Source organism: Petaurus breviceps, unplaced genomic scaffold (assembly GCF_028583685.1).
Source record: "Petaurus breviceps papuanus isolate PSGF00001 unplaced genomic scaffold, PetGlider_PUasm1.0 128, whole genome shotgun sequence".
Taxonomy (NCBI): Eukaryota; Metazoa; Chordata; class Mammalia; order Diprotodontia; family Petauridae; genus Petaurus; species Petaurus breviceps.
In genome coordinates this window covers 3,118,355-3,125,304 of record NW_027185664.1, presented here as the reverse complement: position 1 = coordinate 3,125,304, position 6,950 = coordinate 3,118,355, and the positions used below count along the sequence as shown (strand labels likewise).

The window sequence follows — 6,950 nt, the reverse complement described above, 5'->3', positions numbered from 1 at the left end:
GTTTACACAGCTTGGAAATTTTTAGGGCATAGTTCCAGAATGATTGTACCAATTCACAGCTTTACCAGAAGTGCAGCAATGTGCCGGACAGACAAGTGGGATGAAAAAGGGCTTGAATCCACATCTACCCTTGTCCTCCATGTTGTAAGCCCTCAAAATGTCATAACAGCACTTTAGAGCTAGAAGAGATCTTGAGTATTTAGTATTTAGTCCATTTTACATAAGAGGAAACTGAGGACTAAAAGATGGATTGTGATTTGCCCAAGGTCACACAGGAAGGCTCTTCCAGCAGGTTGGAATTGAGGATGAACTGAAGGAAAAAGAGAAGCCAAATCTTACACTCTTACAATTAGAGCTAGAAATTGCCCAGACCCCTAGTTTTACAGAAGAAATAACAGAAACTCAGAGTTAGTGTCAGAGCTTGGACTAGAACTCCAGCAAGTATCCTGACTATCTAGTGCTTTTAAGCTCAATGAACATATATTCATTAATTACCTTATTGAAATGGGGTCTCCTGAGGTCTCATGTGGCAGCACCTGGCCTTCCCCAGCTCTCATGTTCAGGGAATATAAATGAACAAGGAAGGAGGCCCAGTCCTGGGGCCCCAGGTTTATTCACACAAGAGAAGGCAACCCAATAATATTCTTCAGGAGGCAGAAGGATCTGGGCCTGCCCCACATCTATAGCTACTACCTACCCTCCCCACCCTTCCATTACAGGGGAGATTGAGAAGCTGCCAAGGGGCAAAGGCTTATTGGGTTCTGAGACCCTAGACCTGGCAGGAGTTTGTTTAGGTTGCTGCTTTCTTTGCCCTCTCCTAAGAAAACCCTGTGACATGGAGCTTGTTCCTCAGTCCTGAGTACTGCTTCTGCAGGACAGATCTGGCTCATAGACCCTACTCTCACCATCCTGGCCCCAGCCGCCATTCCTGCTTTTTTTCTTCTCTTTTTTTTTTAATTATTAAATTTTATTTGTAATTTATGGAATAAAACAAGCATTTCCATAATCTAGTACAATAAAAAAGATGATTTCTCATGAAGCTGCAAATCTAATGACAATTTCTTTTTTCTCTTCTCCCACCCTCCCCACCATGGAGATGGCTACTATTAGACACAAATATGTAATGTATGTAAAATCATTCTATACATACTTCTATTTCTCAGTTCTTCTCTGGATACAGATAACATCTTTCTTTATATGTCCTTTATAGTTAATTTGGGTCTTTATAATAGACAAAATGGCTTCTTCACTCAGTTTTTCTTAAAACAACATTGCTGTTACTGTATACACTGTTCTCTCAGTTCTGCTCATTTTCTCCTTCATTATTTCATGTGAGTCTTTCCATGTTTTTCTAAAATCATTGAGCTCATCATTTCCTTCTTTCTTTTTAGTTTTCATTCTTCATTTTAATAAGATTTTGAGTTCCAAATTTTTCCCGTCCTTCCCTTCCCCTCTCCCCAAGATGACATGCATTCTGATGTAGGCTCTACATGTATAATCATATTAAACATATTTTCATGTTGTGAAAGAAAAATCAGAACAAAAGGGAAACACTATGATAAAGAAAAAACAAGCCCATCATTTCTTATGGCACATTGCAATCATGTGCCTCAACTTGTTCATCTCTTCCCCAATTGACTGGCATCCCTGTAATTTCCAGTTCTTTGCCACCACAAAGAGAGCTGCTATAAACATTTTAGAACATATATGTTCTTTTCCTTTTTCCCTAATTATCTTCAGAAATAGACCAAGTAGTGGTATTGGTGGGTCAAAGTGCATAGGTAGTTTAATAACTCTTTAGACATAATTCCAGATCGTTCTCTAAAATGGTTGAATCAGTTCATAATTTCACCAATGATGCCAACAATTAGTATACCAGTTTTTCCACATCCCCCCAACATTTGTCACTTTCCCCTTCTATCATTTTAGCCCATCTGGTAGGTGTAAAATGAATCTCAAGGTGGTTTTAATTTGCATTTCTCTAACTAATAATGATTTAGAACACTTTTCAAATATTGAAGGGGATACCCACAAAGACGGTTAGGGATGCTCTGCAGACCCCAAAACACCAACACACCGGGTCCTGCTGAATGAATTCAACTCAAGTCACCTCAGACAAAGAAAAGTGAAGTTGATTACAAGTTCACTTGTATTGGACACAGAGTAAGTCTGTGCTAGAAAAGTCTATGGTGCTCTCATACCACATGGAGGGAAAATGGGATCTTATCTACAGAAAGTTGTGGGAGGAATCTAGGAGTGGCTTAGAGGAGGAGTTTGGGGAGGGTCTTTAGGAAAAGTCAGATGAGGTCAATGAGTAATTAACGGTGGGAGGTTGCAGGAGGCTACCTGGAGACTACAGACAATGATGGGCTAGGCCAGTTCAATGGTGGATTGATATTTTGATAGGCTCAAGGGTTGGAAATAGCCAGACAATGGAGGGCTAGGCCAGTAAGAGAGGTATGGGCCCAGCCACAATGAAAGGGCTATGGCCTCTTGCAAATGCCTCATCTAATGGGACAATTTAATCAGAGTTCAAGGGGGGTTCCCAAAGCCTGTACCTCAAAGTTTCAAGGAGAGCTCAATGGGCTTCCTAGAACCTGTACCTCATCAATATGACTACAAATTGTTTTGATTTCTTGCTTGGGAAACTGCCTATTGGTCATTTATCAATTAATGGATGACCTCATTTGACAAAGGTATTTTATATATTTTAGATTTGAGGCCTTTCTCTGATAAGGTATCTGTAAAATGTTTTCCCCAATTTTCTGCTTTCCTTCTGATCTTGGTTACATTTGTTTTATTTGTACAACTCCTTTTTAAATTAATGCAATCCCTGCCTTTTTTCTTAAAGACTGAGACTCAAGATTCACAAATGCCTTCTAACCTTTCCACTTGAAAAAAGCCTTTATCTACCTAGTCCCCAGCTCTGCCTTTAATTATAGTGGTTTGCTTAGCCGTCTAATCTCCTTTGCCAAGTTTTTAATTCCTAATGGCAAGGGATCACAATTTTTGAAACCTTTGCATTTCCTCTAGGCTGACAGCAGCCTCTCTAAGATTATTTGTTTTTAAAAAGAAGAGACCAAGAAGGCAGTTACTTAGTGCTTAGGACTACTAATGACACAATTATAGGCATTCTTAGGGGCATTACCTTTCAAATCATAACATGAGGCATTTGTTTACATATTTATTAGAAAGATTACATTTTTTTAATTCTAAATTTAACAAATACCCAATAAAATAGGCATTTCCCCATGCATAGAAAAATAGAATGAGGGACTTCTACATGAAACTATGAATCTCTTATGTATAACCTACTTTTTAATAAGTTCAACTTGAAACCTTCAAAAATATCCTGCTTCTCCATGATTCTTTTTGGCCCTTCCTTTTCTCTCTTCTCATTTTTTTTTTTGGCGGGTGGGGAGAATTCTATCTTAAGTTTCCTTTTCCCTTTTCCTTCCTCTTCTCCTTCACCTCCCATTGGAAAAAAAAAAAAAAAGAAAAGCCTATGTAACAAAATAGGCAAGCCAAAGAAATGATCACATTGGCCACATCTAAAAATGTGTCATATCATATGTTACAAGGGATTCCTTTGCAAGGTTGGATTTAGAGAAGTTGTAGGGGAAGAAGAAGAAGAGGGAGAGGAAAGAGAGGAAGAAGAGGAAGGAGAAAAGAAAGGAAAAGAAAAAGAAGAAAAAGTAAAAGGGGAAGAAGGAAGAAGAAGAAAAAGAAGAGGAAGAAGAAGGAGAAGAAGGAGAAGAAAGAAGAAGAAGAAGAAGAAGAAGAAGAAGAAGAAGAAGAAGAAGAAGAAGAAGAAGAAGAAGAAGAAGAAGAAGAAGAAGGAGGAGGAGAAGGAGGAGGAGGAGGAGGAGGAGGAGGAGGAGAAACCAACATGTTTCAGTAATACCTAGGCAAAGGCATTCCAGAACAGGGACTCTGAGGTCACTAAAATACTACTCTGAGACACCATAGTCTTGAAAATTCAAGAGATCAGAGATCTAGGGAGACTTTGAAGGTCAACAAGGAACCTAGTTCATCAAAGATAAGACCAAGCCAGGCAGACAACTCAGATTCAGGATCTAAAGCTAGAAATCAAAGAAAATGCTGACTCGTATTAAACATGATTGCATATTTAAAGATCTACCTCCCAAAAAAGGAGCAAACAACAACATAACTATAAGCAGACATAATGAGAAAATGGGTTTTCCACAATGATATATACCTAAAAGAAATAGAGCAAAATAAAAAATACTTTTAGAAACTCTGTAGGGGAGAACAGGAAGGAGAATCTGTAGTTTAGGAAAGAAAGTAGTTAACCTTACCCAAGAAGTGGACTCCTTGAAAACTAAATAGTGGGGGTGGCTAGGTGGCACAGTGAATAGAGCACTGGCTCTGGAATCAGGAGGACCTGAATTCAAATTCAGACTCAGACACTTAACAGTAGCCATGTGACCCTGGGCAAGTCACTTAACCCCAATTGCCCTGCCTTACCCCCCTCCCAAAAGCATAAAAAACTTCAAAAAACCAAGAACTAAATAGTGCAAACAGAAATCAAAGACTACATAAAGAACAAAAAAATAATAGAATAAAATTAAAGATTTTTAAAAGAAGAAAATTGAAGATACGTGTTATCAAAAAGAATTGACATGGAAAATACATTGAGAGATAAGAGATAATTTCATGATTTTTAGTTTCTCTGAAAATCTGGATTAAAAAGCAAACAAACCTATAAATACTATATTTAAAGAAATCATAAATTAAAATTTCTCAGATTGATCAGTTTCCAGAGTTCAAAATAAAGATAAAATGGGGCGGGTAGGTGGTGCAGTAAATAGAGTACAGGCCCTGGAGTCAGGAGAACCTGAGCTCAAATCCGGTCTCAGACACTTGACACACTTACTAGCCCTGTGACTTTGGGCAAGTCGCTTAACCCCAATTGCCCTCCAAAAAGCAAAAAATAAAATAAAAAAAATAATAAAGTAGAACAAAATAAAGATAAAATACTCTACCTATCACCTCCTGAAAGCAACTCCAAGAAGTAAAATCTCAGGAATGTCATAGCCAAAATCCAGAGCTCCCATGTCAAAGAAAAAATTACCATGAGAATCATGGAAGAAACAATTCAAATACTGAGGATTCATGTTCAAGATCACACAACATCTGATTTGTTGGTGGTGTTGTGTTATTTCAGTCATGTGCAACCTATTGTGACTTCATCTGTGTGACCCCTGTTTTCTGACTATTGGTGAAGAAATGTTTCACCTGTTTTGCTAGAAACATGCCACAGATTCCCACGGATTCAGGTCTGTTTCGCTTCAATAGAAACAATGCTCAAGGCACTGCACCCCCTTTGAAACATATTCTGTTGCTAGCAATCACATTGTCTATACAGTTATGTCTAACAGAAAGCTCGGGACTGTCTTTCCCTCTGAGAGGCAGTCACCGGCCGGTTAATATACACTCCTATCAAATTATAATTGATTTCGATGTCTTACTCTTGGTTATCCATTACAGTATTGGGGGATAAAAAAAAAAAAAGCCAAAGTTGGTTTCTGCTCTTAAGCACCTCAGAGTCTAATGGAGGAGACAACCTGTGGACAAATATGTACAAACAGGTGTGTGTGTGTGTGTGTGTGTGTGTGTGTGTGTGTGTGTGTAAAGATAAACTGAAGGAAATAAGAAGTAAGGGGGCTGAGGAAAGCTTCCTAGAGTAGGCAGGATTTTAACGGACTTGAAGGAAGCCAAGGAGGCCAGGGGTCAAGATGTGCAAAGAGGGCTGGATCTGAAGCCAGGTGGTCTGTATTCCCACCCTTGCTCTGCCACTGTGACCTCAGATGACGCAGTCTCTAGGTCTCAGCCTCCTCGTGGGTGAAGTGGAAGATCGGACTAGACAATCTCTGTCCATAGCGCCTGCTGCCTCCCATCTGTGGCCGCTTTGGAGAACTGATCATGACACCGTTTCTGCCCGTCCTCAGCTGCTGTGACGCCACATTCTGAAAGGATCCGAGGAACTCAGTCAGGAGAAGGAGGCTGGGGAGGAGGGTGAGCCTTTTTCTGGAGGCAGTCAGGGTGAAGTGACCCGCCCGGGCGCCCACATCGAGTGTCTGAGCCCAGACTCCCACCGAGGCTGTCCTGACTCCGGAGCCAGGGCCCGGGTCTGAGCAGCCCCTGAAGAAGGGGGTCAAGGGAAGCACAGCGGGGGCACTTCTGAGGCCCTTCAGGCCGGACCCGGGTGTTCTGTGATCCCCGCAGGCCAGTCTGTTTCCTCTTCTCAAAGCAGGGGACCGCTGAGGCTCCAAGGAGGGAATTTATGTAACTCCCTAAGTGAGGATTTGCTGTCACTTAACTTTCCAGATGAGGAAACAGACCCAGGGCAGTAAAGTGACTTCCCCAAGGTCACTGAGGTAACAAGAATCAGAAGAGGAATCTGGATGCTCTAGGGACACAGGAAAGGGGAGGGAAGCAGAGGGGAGAGGGAAAGGGGAGAAAGGCAAGGGGGAGGGATAGGGTTGGGGGAGGAAAACAGCTGAGAGGGGAAGAGGGGAAGAGGCAGGCGGCGGAGGGGAGGAGGAGAGAGAGGGGAGGGGGGAGGAATGGAGGGACCCAGAGGGGAGAGGGAAAGGGGGAAGAAGGGCGGAGGAGGGAGGGAAGCAGAGCAGGGAGGGAAATGGGAGAGATGCAGGGGGGAGGAAGGGGGAAGGTCAGGGGAGGGGAAGGTGGAGGGAAGCAGAAGGAAGAGGGAAAAGGGGAGAGGCGAGGGAGAGGAAGCGGAAGTGGAGGGGCGGGGAGCAGAGGAAGGGGAAAGAGAGGAAGAGAAGGCAGAGGAGGAAGACAGAGGGGGAAGGGGGAAGTGTGGAGCCCCTGGTTTCTTGCAAATTTTGTTAACCGCAGTTGACTCAGAGGACCAGGGAGTTTTCACGTGCATTTTGTAGGAAGTGTTTTCCCTTCCCACA

At 42.0% G+C, this 6,950-nt stretch overlaps 2 long non-coding RNA genes across 2 annotated transcripts in view; one reads left to right on the top strand and one right to left on the bottom strand.

Annotated features, from left to right (window-relative positions):
• The window catches only part of LOC138171518 (uncharacterized), a 579,386-nt gene that overhangs the window by 38,809 nt on the left and 533,627 nt on the right, over nucleotides 1–6,950 (bottom strand). The gene's annotated exons all lie outside the window — the stretch shown is intronic.
• The window catches only part of LOC138171523 (uncharacterized), a 45,637-nt gene continuing 44,379 nt past the window's right edge, over nucleotides 5,693–6,950 (top strand). The window contains exon 1 of the long non-coding RNA XR_011170911.1: nucleotides 5,693–6,401. This is a non-coding gene — a long non-coding RNA (uncharacterized lncRNA). The remainder of the gene's footprint in view (nucleotides 6,402–6,950) is intronic.